Below are 19,444 nucleotides of genomic sequence, written 5' to 3'. Positions count from 1 at the left end.
TTTACTCTTCAATAGTTCAGCATAGTGTTGCGGGGAAGCGCTCCCCCCCACCGCTCCCGCTCTCAATCCGCGCTCCGAGCGGGAGCGGCTCGGGAGTAGGTCGGAAGCGCGCTCTCGATAAAAAAATTTGCGCTCCCTACCAATTTCAGGAGCGACATCGGGAGCGTCACTCCCGGAGCGAATATTTAACGCTCGGGAGCGATCGCTCCCGATCGCTCCCAAGCATTAAATATTCACTCCAGGAGCGAATCGACGGACGCCAGGAGCGATCTGGGCTAAGAAAAAAAAAATCCAATTTAAAAAAAAAAATAAAAAAATAAAATAAAAAATCAATTGTATTAAAAACCCAATGGGGCAAACAAACATTTCATTATCACTTGAATGAGAGCAAGAGCAAAGGAGCGAGGAGAAGCGAGGAGCAAGTGCCGAGGAGCGAGGAGCAAGCCTGCAAAGAGGTAAGTAACTTAGTAATTTAGTTAGTTTAGTTAGTTTAATTTAGTTAGGTAGTAATTTAGGTAGTTTAATTTAGTTTATTAACTATATTTAGTAAAAAAATCATGAATCTAAATTAAATTAATAGATTAAAATTATTAAATTAATTAATCTAAATAAATTAAATTAATTTGCAGATTCAAAAGCCTACAAATATCAAACATCATGGACCTGGCTATATTTCTTGGGATTTTCCTCTTCTTGGTCCCTTTTATGGTTATTATGGTGCTGGAGAGTAGGAAACGGAGGGGCCAAAATGAAGAGGGGGATGAAGAAGCAGGAGAAAGTGGATTTGATGAAAACCTCGATGAGGAGGAGCTGGAGTAGGGTGAACATGACTCTCAAAAAAATAAACAAGACCAAACCCCATTGTGGAAATATGTTAACAGACCTGAAGCAAGGAAAGGGGGTGGAACAACTAAATTTCATTGCCCCCATTGCAACAATGATTACACAGGTTCATACACCCGTGCCAGAAAACACCTCTGTGAGAAAAGGCCATGGGATGGAGACAAACAAATAGGAATCAAAACTTGTCCAGCGGTGTCAGCAGCGGATAGAGCCAAATACATAAGGGAAGAGGAGGAAGCCCAATACAAATAAAAAAAATCAAGGGGTTTCTTTGAACCAAGCTCACAATCACAAGCACAAAGAACTCCTTCAGCATCCTCCCAAGGCAGTGGATATGGAGGCACGGGGTCATCAGGTTTAAGGCGTAGAACCATATCAGATTTCCTTGATGAGGGGTGTAGGAATGATGCGGATTCAAAGGTTTACAGGTTTCTCTATGCATGTGGGATACCATTCAATATTCTTCGCTCACCTTATTGGCACGAAATGGTTTTTGCCATAAATGATGCCCCTAAAGGATACAAGAGCCCTGGGTATCACAAGGCAAGAACCGTTGGACTTGATCATGAAAAAGCAAAAATATCACATTCTTTGAATAGAATGACAAGTTCTTGGACTGACCATGGGGTGTCCATTATATCTGATGGATGGACAAATGTAAAAGGAAAGCCATTGATAAGTGTTCTTGCTATGTCTGTTAGTGGTGCCATCTTTCTAACTACACATGATTACTCAGACAAGTTCAGGACCGGCATCAACATTGCAGAAGCATTACTTGAAACAATTGACCGTATTGGGCCATACAATGTCATCCAAGTCATCACTAATAATGCTCCTAATTGTAAGGCAACGGCATCAATTATTGAGGATAAATACCCCAACATATTTTGGTCTGGATGTTTGGTTCACATATTGAACTGTCTGATGCATGATGTTGTCAAGAACAAAAATGCAGAATACCAATGGATTGGTGATTTGTACAAGAAAGGCAAACAAATGATAAAATTTATTACAAATCATAGCAATACCCATGGCCTTTTCCGCAATCACTCGAGATTGGAGTTGTTGAAGATTGCGAAGACCAGATTTGGTAGCTATTACCTCACCTTCAGGCACCTTTTGAAGGTAAGAGAGTCATTGGCTAGCATGGTATCAAGTCCACATTGGTAGGTATTAAAGGAAAGGGCTACAAATGCAGCTGACAGGCAAGGTTTTGAATTGGTGGAGGAGGCCGCTCTTGATGGTCGGTTTTGGACAAGTGTGAGGCAAGTATTGGATTTCACCAAGCCCATTTATCACATGATTCGGTTTGAAGATATAGACAAACCAGTGATTGGCGAGGTGTATGAGCAAATAGATACCATGTTGGGGCAAATAAAAGATATTGTTCATAACAGAGATCCCAACTTGTACAAACTGATTCATGATTGTGTGTGTGAACGGTGGAATAGACTTAATCTTCCACTACATTGCTTGGCGTATATCCTTACGCCAAAATACTATTCTACATCTTGGTTGGGCCAACCTGCACTAGGGGGTGGGATTAGGACCAAACCCCATTTAGATGCAGAGGTAACTAGTGGATATTTGCAAGCATTAGAAAAGTTGATACCTGACAGGGGGGAATGTGCAATTGTGCGCCTTGAAATAGGCAAATACTTCAGTGGCACTGGTTTGTTTGGTACCTTCCATGCAATGGAAGATAGAGACAGATTTTATGCTCTCACATGGTGGGAAACATATGGCGGCCATGGACTTTTGCCAAAATTGGCAAAAAAAGTTCTATCACAGGTTGTGAATACTTCTTCTGCAGAGAGGTGTTGGAGCACCTACAGCTTCATACACAATGTGAAAAGAAATAGACTCAATGAAAACCGAGCAGAAAGCTTGGTTTATGTGCACTACAACTTGAGGTTGTTGAGTCATTATTGTGATCGGGCTTATGAGGATCCCACATATAAAATTTGGGACAATCACCTAGAGGATGACAATTTGGAGGATGGTATAGTGCATCTTGAAGAACTGGAAGAGGAACTTATAAGGGATGAAGATGAAGCAGCTACAACTGCAGCAGCCATGCCACCTCCACCTCCACCATCCAGTAGTAGTGCTCGAGGTCCGAGTCTTGTTCCTTTGTTGCCGCCACCTCCATCTACACCCTCACATGGAGGGCATGTGCCTTCTAGTTCTGGTCGTCGGTCTGTGCGGGAGACTCCTAGAAGACCACCACGACCTGCTTATACTCTTGGAGACTCTCGTGGCAAGGGCCACATGTAGATTTACAGTTTACTTGTCTTTTCTAGTTTCTATTAGTTTTCATAACTGTTGAGTCTTGAGTCCTTGACTCTTAACTCTTGACTCTTTCATATCATAATGATATTTTTTGTAAACAATATATGACTGTGACAATGAAACTTTGAACTTTGAAGTTGGCAATTATAACTCATTGGTAATGATTGTGAATTATGAATATGATGCTTCGTGAAAGACTAAAGTTGTTTCATTTCATTTCATTATTCATGTTTCATTTTATAACATTTCATTTCATGTTAAGAAGTTAGGACTTAGAAATATCTAAGATATTACTTCTTGTAATGGTTAAACTTAGCTTACAAGTACAACTTTGGTGATCAATGATGATAAATGTTATATATTGAATTTTCAATTTTGAAAGCTTGAAGTTGAAACTTTAAGATTGAATTTGATGAATCATGATTCACAAGACTCAATATGTTGCAGTTGTAATATGTATTTTACTAACTTGTGGACATGGTTGATGAAGATTATAATTTCTAGAATCTAGATGATTGATGTGATATGGTTCAATGATCAATCTATGTTTTTTTTTATGTTTTTTATATCTAATTCATCATTCTACAAGTTTTTTTTGACATATATGTATCAAAAATTTAAATATATATATATATATATATATATTTTTAAAATCGCTCCCGGATTCGCTCCCAAACCGGGAGCTTTTGAAAATGGTCGCTCCCGCTCCCGCTCCCAAGTAACATTGGTTCAGCGGAATGAGATAGTACAATTTACAAATTCTGATAATTTATAACAGTAGCAAAAGAGCCTTAACCAAAAAAGTCAACGCTAGTCAACAGGGCATATTTCTTCCTCAATTCAGCTCGGTAAACCCAGTCAACTTCGGCCTCCAACAGTCCTCTGAATCAGCCCAAAGCAGTCCCAAAAGTCACAGTCAAACTTGGTCAACACAGAAGTCAAACCTATGTTCAATTCTCTACAGTCAACATTGGTCAAACAATACAGAATGCCTTGATTTCTATGCCCAGAAATGCGGCCTGCCCAAACAAAAATTTCCCTCACAAAAACACAGTCAAACAGGTCAACGCTAGCTAGTCAACGTCAATCAACACCCTTCCTGAAATTTGGTCAACATTGGTCAACACCCAAAACAGAAAATGACTATCTTCTTCTTCGAATGTGTGGAGAGGCTGCCCAGAAATCTGTGCCCAATCTTGTGAGGAGAGAGAGATGTGCGAGAAGTGAAGTGTGCCCAAATGAGGAGGAGGCATCATGTATTTATAGGCAAACGTTGAGGAAGAATAGACGTGACTATTGGGCTTTTGAGCCTACATGAGTTTGTTGGTCGACCTTGACAATTTGTCCATAATCAAAATAAATTAATAACTTCATTTGTACATGTTAGAATGGGATGATCTTTAGATCAATCCTACACCTCTCGGAGAGAGGAATCCAAGAAAAATATCAGTTGTCATAAATAAGATGACCCATGTGGAGCTTGGCCCTAGTTGCCAATTTTAACACTCCCTCTCAATTAGGGAGAACTCCACCAGCAAATCCATCTGCTAATTTGTACGATCTCTGCGATCCATGCACTGCTCTACACTGCCCTGCTCTACTCTATTGAACTATGAAGAAGAAGAAGTGATCGAGAATGTATCATACCATTCTCTACTGACTCGAAGTCAATCCCAATCAAAAGAGAGTGTCTCATACCACTCTTACTGACCCGAAGTCAGTTCCCATTGATCCCAAATCAATATCAAACATCCTAGCATAGGGAGTACAGTAGTACACGATGCATCCATCGGCAGTACTATGGTCCCTATCCTCATTTCCCTACTCATTGGCCAAATGAGAGGTACTTCTCATGATTCCCAGACTGCATGGGTAGGATGTCTCAACAGGAGAAGGATGAACCACTCGTCCTGCTCACACGTCGCCAAGGGGTATCATAATGGAAGGATGAGCCACTCACCTTGTACACAACAAACCACTAGGGGAAGGCTGAACCACTCACCTATGGTTTCTCACTGCTCCAAGAAGTACCCCAAGCCCCCCAGAGCTCCCAGAGCTCAATGTCCATCTCATACAGGACCCTCATAAGAGGGTCTCTCCACAACTCCAAGTCATTCTCGGAAGGCCAAGAATTTGACCTTCCCCAGGGGCTTTGTCAGAATATCGTCGACCTGTTCATTAGTCCCAATGTGATAGAACCTTATTGCTCCTCGTTGTACCATATCCCGAATAAAGTGGTACCTGATATCTATATGCTTGGATCGATCATGAAACACGGATTCTCTGATAATCGGATCCCACTCTGGTTGTCGCCGAAGATGATAGTGGTATCCAACACATGTCCAAACAGCTCACTGAAGAGATTCCTCAACTAGACAACTTCAAAGGAGGCCATTCTAGCAGCTATGAATTCGGCCTCGGCGGTGCTCAAGGCAACCGATTTATGCTTCCTACTCATCCAGGATATCAAAGAAAAACATCCATAAGTGCTCTTGCAATCCACCGCACTGCCAGCCCAATCAGCATCAGAATAACCATACAGCGTCACATTTCCAGCAGTGTATCTCAGTCCATGAGTGATTATGCCCCAAAAATATTTCAGAAGATTCTTGGAAGCATTCCAATGTATATGATGAGGCTCAACCATGTATTGGCTCAATGTGTTAACTATAGAACATATGTCCGAATGGGAGTTCTCCAAGAACATAAGTGCTCCTATGAATTGACGATACTCAAAAGCATTTCCCAATTCAGGACCAGCAGCACTACCACATAACTTCTTAAAGTTATGTTCCATCAGAGTAGTCACAGGCTTGCAATCCACCATCCCAAATCTTTCCAATACCTTCACAACATATTTTTCTTGAGAGAGGAAAATTTCACCTAGCTTTTTGCCAGATCTCCAACCCTAGGAAATAGTGCATCAGTCCTAGGTCCTTCATCTGAAATTCAGAAGCTAACTCCCTCTTAAATTTGTGAATAAGAGGGTTTGCACCTATCAGAAAGAGGTCGTCCACATAAAGTACCAGAATGAGAGGTTTATCATTTTCAACCTTAAAGTAAAAGTTCGAATCGACTTCACTTCTAGTGAATCCCAACTTCATCAGATAGCTATCGATCCTCTCATACCAAGCCCAAGGTGCTTGCTTTAATCCATAGAGACCTTTCTTCAACCTACATACATGAGATTCCCGATCATGAACTTCAAACCTCTCGAGTTGTTCCACATAGACTTCCTCTTTGAGTGAACCATGCAAGAAGGCGGTCTTGACATCCATCTGATGTAGGTTTCATCCTTGCGAAGCAACAAGGGCTATGATCGAGCTGATGGTGGTGTATTGGGCAACAGGTGCAAATATCTCATCGTAATCTACACCTTCCTTTTGAGAGAAGCCTCAAGCAACAAAATGAGCCTTGAACTTTTCTGCACTTCCATCAACTCCATGCTTGATTTTGTAGAGCCACTTAGAAGTGACAACCGATTTATCCTGGGGTCTAGGGACATCATCTCAAACATCATTCTTCACAATTGACTCGTATTCTTCATTCATAGCATCCTTCCATACTTGTTGCTTCACGGCTTCTTTGAATGATGAAGGCTCACTTTGAATGATAGTGCTCATGGCGGTCAAATATCCTTGGTACCTGTTCAGCTTCTTGCTTTCACAGAAAGTCCCCTTTGGTGCAATGTGCCTCTCAGCATCTTCGAGAGCCTCCCTAAGCCATGAGGGTCTCCTCTTGGAGGAGGAAGGCTCATGAGGGAGTGGATCAATAGGATCCATAGGTTCATTAACATCAAGCATCGTTTCGTCCTCTTTTTCACCCTGATTTCATGTGTCAACTTCTTTGTCCTTCCTTAGGATAGAAAGGTTGTTGATCTTCCTGAGGGCCATATCTTCGTCGAAGGTGACATCATGACTTATCTCAACTTCCTTTTGACTAGCCACATAAATTCTATATCCCTAAGAATTTTCACTATAGCCCACAAAGATTCATTGATTCCCAAATTGACCCAATTTGCTTCTTTTCTCTTTCGGCACATGAAAATATACGGAGCTTCCAAAAATTCTAAAATGAGAGACATTGGGTTTCTTACCAGTGAACATTTCTTCGGGAGTCTTGGAGTCCAATGCTTGATGAGAACATTGGTTTTGAACATACACGGCGGTATTTGCAGCTTCACCCCATAGAAACTTCGGGAGGCCTTGATCATGAAGCATGGCACGGATAGCTTCTACAATAGAGCGATTCTTCCTTTCAACCACACCATTCTGCTCAAGAGTGTATGGTGTTGTAGTCTCCCTCTTAATACCAGCTTCTCTGCAATAATCTTGGAATTCATTGGATTCATACTTGATCCCATTATTAGTCCTCAATATCTTGATTTTCTTCCCGGATTGGTTTTTTATCCAAGCTTTGAAATGTCGGAACCAGGTGAACACTTCATCCTTCTTCCTCAAGAAGTAGATCCAGGTCTTGTGAGAATAATCATCCACAAAGGTGAGATAATATAGGTATCCTGCCAAGGAGTTTACGGGCATCATACCAGATATGTCGGAGTGGATCAATTGCAATATGTCTGTGGCCTTGCTATTACTTGAGGGGAATGGTCCCCTTGTAAGTTTTCCTTCAGCACATCCCGGACATACACCTTCATGCTCTACTTTGAACTCACGCATACCTGTCACCATCTGTCTCACATCGGGTAGGGCCTTATATTGAAGATGGGCGAACCTCTGATGCCATAGTTCAGATTGTAGAGATGTGTCGCCAAAACCCAAGAGTAAAATCTTCCTTGAAATTTCTTTTCCAAACACATACCTTTCCATCGATAAAAGCCACCTTGAATCCTTTATCTTCCATTGCTGAAATGGACACCAGGTTCTTCTTGAGATCGAGTACATATAGTACTTCTTGTAAATGAATAGTGTTACCTTGATTCAATCGAAGGGTAACATTCCCTACTCCCTTCACAGGATAGGTGGCATCGCCTCCAAGGATGATCTCCATGTTTGTCCCCTTTTCTATCAAATTGGAGAGGGATTCCTTATATCCGGTGAAGTGCCTTGACGCACCATTATCAATCAGCGAATTTCCCGAAGTGTCTAGAGGAGAAGCAGTGGAGAGGACCGATATAAGATAGAAATCTTTTTGCTTATTGTTAACATTGGATTCATCATACCTAGAGTTCCTTGATTTCTTGGAGGGTCGACCATTTCCTTGATGTCCCGCAATCCTTTTTCCTTTGCCATTGGACCTGCCATTCCTTTGATCGTTGTGGTTGAAGTTTCCCCTGGAGTTATTATGATAATCATCATCTCGAGGTGTATCCCTTTTATTAGGACACTCCTTTGCATAGTGGTCAAACTTATCGCAAACAAAGCACATGCCCTTCCTTCCTCTGTTAGATCCAGGCTTTCCATCAAAATGACCTTTAGACCCTGCATTATTCTTCCTTTTGGCATGAGGGGAGAATGTAGTGGGGTTGCTTCTATTAGAAGGCATTTCTTGCTACACCATTCTTGTTTCTTCTTGAATGCATCTCGACATCAATTCTTCAAACCTTGAAATTCGATCATTATTGAGTTAAGTGGTTCTAAATACATACCACTCAGGTGGGAGTCCTCCAAGGGTGGTGAGAGCAAGTTCTCTATCATGAATGACTTCTCCAATCGAGAGTAAATCATTCTTTATCTCACTAATCCTCAAGAAATAGGATTGAATGTCCTTGTCCTTGCCCTTCTTAATATCCTTCAACTTATTCTTGAGAAAGAGAATTTGATTAGCATTACTAACCTTGAACATGTCGACCAACTTGTTGTATATCTCCTTAGAGGTCTTCAATTCGGAGATATAGGCCACCGGATGCTTGTCAATGGAATCCCTAATAATCTTCTTTGCTTTGACTTCAACCTTAATGTACATGGTCTTCGCAGCAGCCGGTGCATTTGAAGGAGGCTCAGGGATTTTACCCAGCACATAATCCATCACTTCCTTCTCTTCCAAGGTCAAAGCAAGAGACATCTTCCATCCATGATACACAAATTTATCATGGAGCTTGTCTTCAGCCGAGAAGTAGGATGAGGAACCCATTGAGTCTTTTGTCCTTGTCTAGCTGTCTTTGGTGATTGCTCTTTCACTCTTGCTTGGGCTTTGTCTTCACCTCAGCTCTGATACCATGTTAATTTTAGGTAACAATGGTATGTTCTATGCTTTACAACAATTTTACTTCAATTTCTTTATGAGCCCAATATCAATTTCAGTTTAGCAATCACATAAACATGTAAGTAAAATGCTGATAGAACATAAACATAAACAGTAGAAGACAAGCCAAGACAAGAGGACACAAGATGTGGCACCAGCCAAGGACAAACCCCAATGTGGAGAAACCCTTGATCAAATATTCTTTTAGTCTTTAATAGTTCAACAGACAGAGATAGTACAATTTCCAAATTCTGATAATTTATAAAACCAGCAAAAGAGCCCTAACCAGAAAAGTCAACGCTGGTCAACAAGGCAGATTTCTTCCTCAATTCAGCTCGGTCAAACCCAATCAACTTCAGCCTCCAACAGTCCTCTGAATCAGCCCAAAACAATCCCAAAAATTAGTCAAACTTGGTCAACGTAGAAGTCAATCCTGAGGTCAATTCTCTGAAGTCAATGCTGGTCAAACAGTTTTCTGTGCCCAGAAATGCAGCCTGCCCAAACAAAAATTTCCCTCACAAAAACGCAGTCAAAAGGTCAACACTGGTCAAAACCCTTTCTGAAATTCAGTCAACATTGGTCAACGCCCAAAACAGAAAATGACTATCTTCTTCTTCGCACGTGTGGAGACACTGCCCAAAAATCCATACCCAATCATGTGAGGAGAGAGAGGTGTGAGAAGTGAACTGTGTCCAAGTGAGGAGGAGGCATCATGTATTTATAGGCAAATGTTAAGGATGAATAGACCTGACTATTGGGCTTCTGAGCCTACATGAGTTTGTTGGCCGACCTTAACAATTTGTCCATAATCAAAATAAATTCATAACTTCATTTGTACATGTCAGAATGGGATATCTTTAGATCACTCCTACATCTCTCAAAGAGAGGAATCCAAGAAAAATATCGGCTGTCATAAATAAGATGACCCATGTGGAGTTTGGCCCTAGTTGCCAATTTTAACAAAGAGCCACAATCAGGAGGCACCAAGGGTTACTAAGGGTGCAGGGTAGCAGTGAAGTCTATTGGGGTGATTTTGTGGCAGCAAAGAGACAGCTATGGTTTGTAAGCCTAAAAACCGTGTTTGATTTGATATTTCTGATGTGAGACTGTTGATCATTGTAAGTCTGTCATGTAACTATCGAGCAACACTACTTCATAATGGCTGCTTGTGGAATCAACTGTCGATTGAGTTCTTTACTATACTACTTGTGTATTCAAGATAGAGCATCATTGTTTCATAGATTGATGAATACTCCAATACTGTTATGCAATACAATTCTTTCATGTGCTTTTGAAAGCCCTAACCCAGCATTGCATCCCAAGGGTAATCTTCACATGAGGGACATTACATGTGGCAAGCTAAGTCACAAGACACGTCCTCCAGGGTCCCGTGTCCCGTATTTTACATACTGGACACAAAAACGGCCCTAATACGTGTCAAATACAGTTTTTATCATGTCCTGGAAAATGGAAAACATATTCGCCGGTTTTCGTCGTGTCCTGCATTTGGAAAATGCGTATTTCGTTGGTAGAAAACGTGGCCCTAACATTTTTTGATAGGTTGAATACGTACCCCGCAAAAAAATGTAATTTAAAGCCTAGCTGCCCGAATCATAAGTAAATAAGGCACAACTTCCACAGAAAACGTAATACCTCAACCACCACCAGTGAATGCCTCAATGTACTAACAAGTCACATGCCAACTATTGTCCCCTGAGATGTACCTACTCTAACAAGGACAAATGTCAAGATTTAGGAAATCCTCTGACACTGCTTTAGACATTCAGGCCAGCTCTCAGGTCTTGGGGACTACACACTCAACGAATCGGATATCGTCTTGGAATGCAAAGGCAGGTTCAAGAAGATGCATCGTGGTAGCTTCAAAAAACAAAAAAGGCTTGGGAGTGACCAACAGGCCAAAAAAATATGGGGATTCAATAGATTTTAGCCATAGAAGTGATATTTTAAACCACAAGCACCATTATTTAATTCTGCATGATAAACAACTCAGGGAAAATGGATTTGCCACTAAGGGAGCGTTGTTTATAAGCTTTTTCCCATAACTGCAAACTCCAGGAAGTAGATTTATTGGCCATTTAAACTAGATCCAACGAATCTCATTGAACACCCATGATGCAAATCAACACAATAAATGCAACAGCAATAGTTGGGAGCTTTTATTTTAACAGTGCAGCATAGCTATAACCTGATTTACAAACAAAAAAAAACCTTCATTCTAACTTGTAACAGAAATGACACCCAAGCGTTGGGCTGATTTAGCTCTATCCTGGGTTTTTCTTATTACCCATTACATCAACAATGTTCTCAGGAAGAAACAAAATGGCCTTGGGAAAGTTAATTCACCTCTATCCCATTGAAATTTCAGTCTATGGCAATTAATGCAAAACCAAAATTTCATCTCTTACTAGATGTTTCCCAGATCTAATTCCTATGAACTTTCAGCCTTGGGGTTGATAGGAAATATTAATTTGCATCAGAAAACAACAAATAATATTTCACTTCACAAATTAATATGGATAAAAAACTATATTTCGGTATATATATATATATATAAAACGTGTCCCCCGTGTCCTGTTTCCAGGTCGCTGCGTTTCGTATTGAATACTCGTATTTACGTGTCCTCGTGTCATGTGACTTAGGTGGCAAGTTATTTGGCGGAGTGAAGTTGGGCTCTTCCTGCATGCACTCAAGCATAAGCTTGTGGTGAATTCCTGGGGGTCTGTATAGCAGAGAATGAATAAATCAAAGCTGTATTGTGTATGACAACGAGAAGAGGTTTGAGGCCCATTGAAGGCTGTATGATGACTCTAGAGTGCCATATAGACAGAGGATTGGCCAATCCAAGAGTGTTTCAAGTTGCATTGAGTGTGTGTAATGTCATAGTTGATTTCTTCAACCTGATGAACTCATAGCCCACCTATACAGTGGCTTCCTAGGGTTGGGCGGTGAATCACTCCTTGCCCAGCTTCTTAGATTACTCTTCATTAAAAAAATGACTAATTAATTCCTGTTTTGCTACTCTGTAATTTAATTCTTTGGAAGTCTGATATGATAAAAATCTGTGCATGCATAGTAGTACAAATCTGCTCAAGTAATATAGGCATGTACTGGCATTTTCCTCACAGTTATATGTTTTAATTCTACTGCATCTTTAATTCTAATCTTATCCCGCATCAGTGGTCTGTTAACTTGGGTCCCTTTCAGAAGTCAAATCTGTATATAATTGGTGAACTCCACTGGATGGTAGTTAAAAATTTGAAATTCAATTAAACAGGTTCCTAGGTGTTGATACAGAATGTGTGCTTGGCTACATCACACAATTTTCTTCACCTTCAACAGTTACTTTCTCAGTTTAACCATTTACTTGCATGCTTTAGGTCACCATCATTTTGATGTTGTCTTGTACCCATCTTTGTCTACTTTTAGGAACACTTCATGCAAGCACTGTTTTCTTTCTTTTTAGCTATAAATGCTGTAAATATTTGCTGTACTCTCTAGTTCCTTTGACCTATTATGGTCTTTCAGGCATGCAAAAAAATTCAGTTCAGTTCAGTTCTATCCAGCATCCCAGTTAATCAATTCAAATTGCACTCCGTTCTCTGACTACAGGAAATAAGATCATTATAATCAACTAAAATACTACAGATAATATGTTAAACTATTCATATCCACTCAACTATTACGTTCAATAGTTCAGCGTGATAGGACAATGCACAACAAAAGTGAATGACATTCTTTTGACAGCTAAATTGAATAATCATTGTTCTACAGATTATACAGTAAAATATCAAGATTTCAACCCAATAAACTTTCAACTTAATTACTGCAAACCAGGGCATGGATCTAGTATTTGAAGAGTCAAGCTGGTAAAATTTATACCTTAAAATTTGATTATACCTTAGTGAGAAATTTGCCAAACGACGTACAGTCTCTCACTAGTTCCAAGCCAAGATCCAAGAGACGTCAATTTGATCCATATTAGAAATAGCCAGCATAGAATCTAGATAATATCCCAAATGTATGCTGAAGTGAAGACATATGTCTAGTACAAATGCATTTGTTATAGGGTACATCTTCGGAGTATCTTCACAGAAATCATAGAATTGACTTGTAGATATTATCTGAATAGTTAGTGTGGCTTCCAGATTAGGCTGTACATTTACTGACAGAAAGTATCTTGATTCTAGCTGTGCATATCTATTTCTTCAGTCCCTAATCTGTAGTTGTTTTCCGTCCATGCTAAAAAGGACTTAACATGTGCCCAACAAGACAAATTGATTACGCGGTCATTAATAAGATATTTGATACTTTTGATACATTTTACAACTCTAATCATAAAATTTCAAAAACAGATTTCCATCTACTCTGCTATATAGGATTCAAGAAATAACAATACATACTTTGAGGACAAAATCTATCAGTATTCAGAATATGAAATATGCATGTTATGAAATAAAGCTTTGAAGCACAATCATTATACCTCTGAAGAAGGCGTAATGCACTCCAAAGAGCCTTCAAAGCAGAAACCCCACCTTCACTATTTCTGCTCTCTTCTTCATTTTGAAAATACTTTAAGCTTGGAACTTCGGTAGCAAGATAATTGCCGAGGCTCATGTGATTTAAAACTTCACCTGCCATATTAAAGAAGCCAAAATATGGACAGATATTAGCATTTAATGCTTACTCTAACAAGGTCAGCTTTACTATGTTACATATTGCAAATGTAATCTTCGAACACATATTCCTTTGCATTGTGGGCAACTGCAATAACAATCTTAAAAAAGATAATTACTTACGTCCAAATAATTTTTCGGTGGACCGAGTAACTACATTCACTGTTCGATCATTAGGAATATCTGTAACCTGAAAGCAATCATCTGCAATTATAATACGCCTTGGTTGCCTGTACTCCATGAATGGCAACTGTAGTAGTATATGACCAACATGACGCAAAATATCTGGATCCCTTGTAAACAAACCTGCATAAGATGACAAATATGATCAACTTGGTATAATTACAGGGTAGCTCAGTTTTTTATCAATTTTTTATTAATATCTTGAAAATATTTTATCAATGACAATACACAAGACATTAACAATTGGCCAAAATTGACACACACGTGACCTATGTGCCAGACATGCACAAGACATTTCCTAATCAAGAAATGTCCACTCATTTCTAAGTGTCTAGATATCCAACACACAGATGGGATATTGGTGTATTCTTTTGCATAGTTTCTACACCTTGATCACAAGATAAGTAGCAATTTATATATCAAATGGCTAACTGTTATAGAAAACAAAGCATAGGTTTGAGATTCCAATAAATGAAAACTTTTGTTAGTATATGTAGGTGTATATTAATTTTTTATTCTTCCATGAGGGCACGACCCCCACCCACATTTCCCCATGTCCTCCTTTGGGGAAAACTCAGGGTAATGCATGGGGAAACGTTTCCCAAGTGTGGGGGGGACACATTTCCCCAAAAGGGGATTGGTCACACCCCACCTTTAGAAGGGGGACATCTAGGTGCTCCCCCTCCCAAAGATTTTTTGTCTAACAACCCATGAAAATAGAACAAAAAATAAGGGATAGAGCTCTGGCAAGTCTAGGACCTTGGTAATTAATGGTAATATTAAATTCTTAAAGTAAAAAGATAGAAAAATCTAAAGGAGAATGTCACTTTAGGTAAGATAAGGAGAATTCCATTAATTGTTTCATGATGTTTGAGAGTGGTCCAACCTTATTAGACTACATACGAAGAACATAGAATTTCATATTGCATTCAAAATTCAGCAGACTTAACAGTCTTTAGGATTTCAAGATAGGCAGGATTGTATCATTTCCACTAGATTGCACAATAATGAATTTGCATGGGATGAATTGTTACTGTTGTGATTTTATCATTAATATTTTTATATTTTATAATTTTAGACACTGGGTCTCCTATGCGAGGTACCCCTACATCCCCCCATCCCAGCTGAATTTTCCTAAAATTTGGGGGGTGCTCCCACACACGCCCCTTGTACGTCTCCCTACTCCCCTATTCCAAAAACTGGGGGGAACATAGTAAATTTTTGGATTGACAGAAATTGTAAGCCTATATCTAAAAAACTCAATAGACCAAAGTTACTTGGGAGCGGGAGCAGGGAGCGACATTTTCAAAAGCTCCCTGCTCGGGAGCGAATTTTTATATAATATATATTTTTATATATTTTGATGCATATATGTCAACAAAAGCATGTAATGATGAATTAGATATAAAAAGCATAAAAACATGGATTGAACCATATAACATCAATCATCTAGATGTTATAATCTCCATCAACCACGTCCACAAGTTAGTAACATATAACATATCAAGTCTCATGATTTGTCAATCTTAAAGTTTCAAGCTTTCAAAATTCAATATATAACATTTATCATCATTGATCAAATAAAGTTGTAACTTGTACTTGTAACCATTACCATTACCAAGTAACCAAACGATAACAAAGAATATCTAACATGAAATGAAATGTGTCATTCATTAATTGCCAACTTCAAACTGCAAACTTAAATTGTCATATATTGTTTACAAAAAATATCATAATAAATATGAAAGAGTCAACAATTATAAAAAATACTATAAACTAGAAAAGACAAGTAAATCCATTATCTATTGTTAACGCTTGCGCCTTGTTTATGCCTTACACACACACCTAAGTTAGTGAGAAAAGCCCTTAACCCCACAAGGTGTGGTTGGTGGAAAATTTAAGAGATGGGGTTGTCACCTATTCCCAACTCTCTCTCCATTTAAGCTCTCTCCTAGGCAAGCTAAGGGGGGTGGTCCCTAAATGGAAAGCTAAGTAAAAAATGATGTGAGGTTTCTAGGAGATGTTAAGGTTAATTTAGATTACTTGAGATTATGAGCAAATATGATGAGCAATATGAAATGAAATATACTTCAATAACCATCAACACATAAATCAAAGATAAGCATATAAGACCAGTGCTTTCAATATTGCTTCAAAATAAATAACACTTGCTCCAAAAATGAAATGTTTCAAAGTGAAACACAAGTAACCTTGTCAATCAAATAGATGTTAGAAAAAATTATATCACTTGCAAGATTTAAAATTGTTTTCAAAGAAATGCTTTCAAAGTATAATCATTCACAATGCTAGAGCATGTAAAGGAGCAATAACTTGCAAAATGAAACAAGCTAAAGCTTCACTTGCAAAATGAAACAAACTAAAACTTCACATGCAAAATGAAAGATATGGTATTTGCCCATATGCGATTTTACAAAATAATCAATTCAAAACATTTTCATCATGACAAGTATATAAATAAATTGCAAGTAAAATAGCTTTAAAAGTAAAGTGTGTTAATATGAAATGCACTTAACTAAGGTTAGATGTAATTATCTTGGTTAATCTTAAACTAAATGTCTATTCTAAGTAAGAGATCTTCCTCTTGAAATCTTTCCAAAGGGTAAAAATTGGGGTGACTGTAAGAAAGAGGGGTTAAGGACACGATGGTGTCGTTAATAATACCCTTCCCTTGAGTTTTACTAGCCAGCATGTGCCATCGTTCCTACAAGGGGACAAACCACCTTCATAACTGCAGAGTCACACACACTTTACCTTACTTTGTACCAATTGGAAGAACTTCCCAAGAATGTCTATTCCCTAAGATTTCTATCAAACAAGTTTATGCTTGGAGGTTGATTGAGTTAAAATGCAAACTACGCTAAAATGCCTAAATGATATGCAAGTAAGTTTTCCTGAGAGAGATTTGCAATGTTTCAATATAATGGAAATGAGATAGTGCTCAAAGTAAATTGCAAATGTTACTTCAATTAGAAAAGGAAATTAGTTTGTAAATGAATTAAAGTGATGCAAATATATTGATGTTTTGCAAAAGGAAATTGCCACAAGTAAATGAAGTGCTCAATGTTGAAGAATCTAGCAAATAAATGTAGTGTGATTCTTCGTTACTTGATAACAATTTGTGGAGTCCTTTTACTTTTTCTTGTTAGCTTAATCTTCTTCTTATTATTATTAATGCATGTGTGTGTACTTCATCACACTACTACCAAAACATAAGAACAAGAACACAAAATGTTGGCTCTCTGCAAGGGCCAAAACCTCTCTTCTCTTGAAAGGAAAACCCTTCGGTAAGCTTTCTCTTATTGAAGCTTCTTTCTTTATCAGTGCCAAAACCTAGACCCTTGACTAGAAGAACCTCCATTATTAATTCATGTGTGTGTACTTCATCAAACTGCTACCAAAACATAAGAACAAGAATACAAGATGTTGGCTCTCTGCAAGGGCCAAAACCTCTCTTTTCTTGAAAGGAAAACCCTTCGGTAAGTTTTCTCTTATTGAAGCTTCTTTCTTGATCAATGCCAAAACCTAGACCCCTGACTAGAAGAACCTCCAAGCACAAGTCAAGTCCTTTCTTTTCGTTGCACTATGTTTCCCTGGCACTTTGTCTACCTCCTTTCGGCACTTCGTTCCCCGACACTTCGTCCTCCCGCCAACACTTCGTTCTTCCTTCCACTATAAGTAGATCTTGTAGAAGAGATACTATTCCTTAGTGATATCCTTCACCTAAGGATACTCATTCCTTCTCCTGATCATCCGAGTTCCTTCTTGGTGTATGGTGGAAGGCATAGTGTGACAGCACTGCAACACTAATTCTCGCACGTGTGGGAGGTACCCTAGAGAATTAAGGTCCTTTTTCCTTTCCTAGAGAGATAGGCTTCTTCGCTTGACTTGGGAGGCCTTCTAGGCCTAATTTCAAACCCAACCAACATTAATTCATAAATTGTTTGATCTTGTTGTTATACCCACAGACTTACCCACCTCTTCTTCGCATGTGTCACTGTTTCTAGCCCTAGAAACAATCCTCTTCACTTCGACCTTCTTCCTCCTTCCTTCGATTGTCTTGGAAACCCTTTAGGCTTATGTTCTTATCCCAAATAATGAAGTTTGTGTGACTGTAATAGAGGGTTGCTATGACAGCAGAGAGACCCTCTCCTTCTTCGCACGTGTGACTGTCTTTTAGCCCTAGAACAGACTTCCAAGGCTTCGGTATTTCTTCCTCCTTTTTCGCTATACTTGTAGACCCTTTCTTCGTCCCTTCTTCACCCTTTTTCTCGACTACCTTCGCTGATTTCAGAGAGATGGATGGCGTTATAGTGGAGTGGACAGCCTCTATATATAGAGGATTGTCCCTCCCTTTAGGCCGACTAGAAGACAATTTGTAGGCCAACTTGTTGTCTTACTTTGGATGGCTTCTTTGGTGGTGTAACATGCTTGAATGGGTTTCTTTGGTGGTGCCTTTGCATAGGAGGAGACTTGAATTTTCTTGGAGGTATTCTCTTGACTTTAATACATATTCATACATGGTGTAACATGCCCTTAAGGCCTTCAACATTTCCTTTTGACTATTTGACTCACCTATAGCACTTAACATGTGCTAGACCTACTTCAATGAGCAAGAAACTCATTGAAATATATTATAAAAATAATATTTATTTTCTTGAATAAGTACAAATATCAAAAGTACATTTATGAAGACCGAACCTAGTTACATTTCCTTCAACACTCCCTCTTAACTAGGGAGGTATTCATACAACATTACAAGGTGTTTGGCTATTATCAATCTTGAAGAATTCACATAAGAGAAACCAGATTTGCAATCCATCTGTTATAGCATCATATCCATCAGCATTGTCACAGTGCAAGGCCTTGACTAACAGCTCCATCTCTTCATGAGATCATGAGCTACAATGCTGGCGAGACCAATGATTTATAGACACCTTCATCATTGTCTCTCAAGGTACATACCCACCCGGGTGTTCTCTAAGTATGACCTTCTACAACTATTCTTATCTTGGATTCCCAACCCTCAAAAAATATCAGTCCTCTTGCCTACTCTTGTCTTGGATGCCCTACACATCCTTAAAGAGTATCGGATGCCAAATGATTACCTAATCCTCCCATTCTTTCTTCCCAAGTGAAGACAAGAAGTTGTGTCTATCTTGTGTCAACATTTCCATTTATGGCTTTCATCTAGACTTACGGTTGTTAGT

The 19,444-nt window shown here is 39.0% G+C and overlaps 1 pseudogene across 1 annotated transcript in view; it reads right to left on the bottom strand.

Annotated features, from left to right (window-relative positions):
• LOC149236455 (outer envelope protein 64, chloroplastic-like) overlaps window positions 1–19,444 on the bottom strand; it is a 348,403-nt pseudogene that overhangs the window by 158,982 nt on the left and 169,977 nt on the right. Inside the window, exons 5-6 of the transcript XR_016246219.1 lie at window positions 14,157–14,339; window positions 13,841–13,991 (exon numbers count right to left, since the gene is read on the bottom strand). The product of XR_016246219.1 is annotated as an outer envelope protein 64, chloroplastic-like (transcript). The remainder of the gene's footprint in view (window positions 1–13,840; window positions 13,992–14,156; window positions 14,340–19,444) is intronic.

The sequence above is a fragment of the Pinus tabuliformis genome, chromosome 8 (assembly GCF_031772625.1).
Source record: "Pinus tabuliformis cultivar Carrire ecotype Pingquan chromosome 8, CPIR1, whole genome shotgun sequence".
Taxonomy (NCBI): domain Eukaryota; kingdom Viridiplantae; phylum Streptophyta; class Pinopsida; order Pinales; family Pinaceae; genus Pinus; species Pinus tabuliformis.
This window is presented reverse-complemented; position numbering and strand designations above follow the sequence as displayed.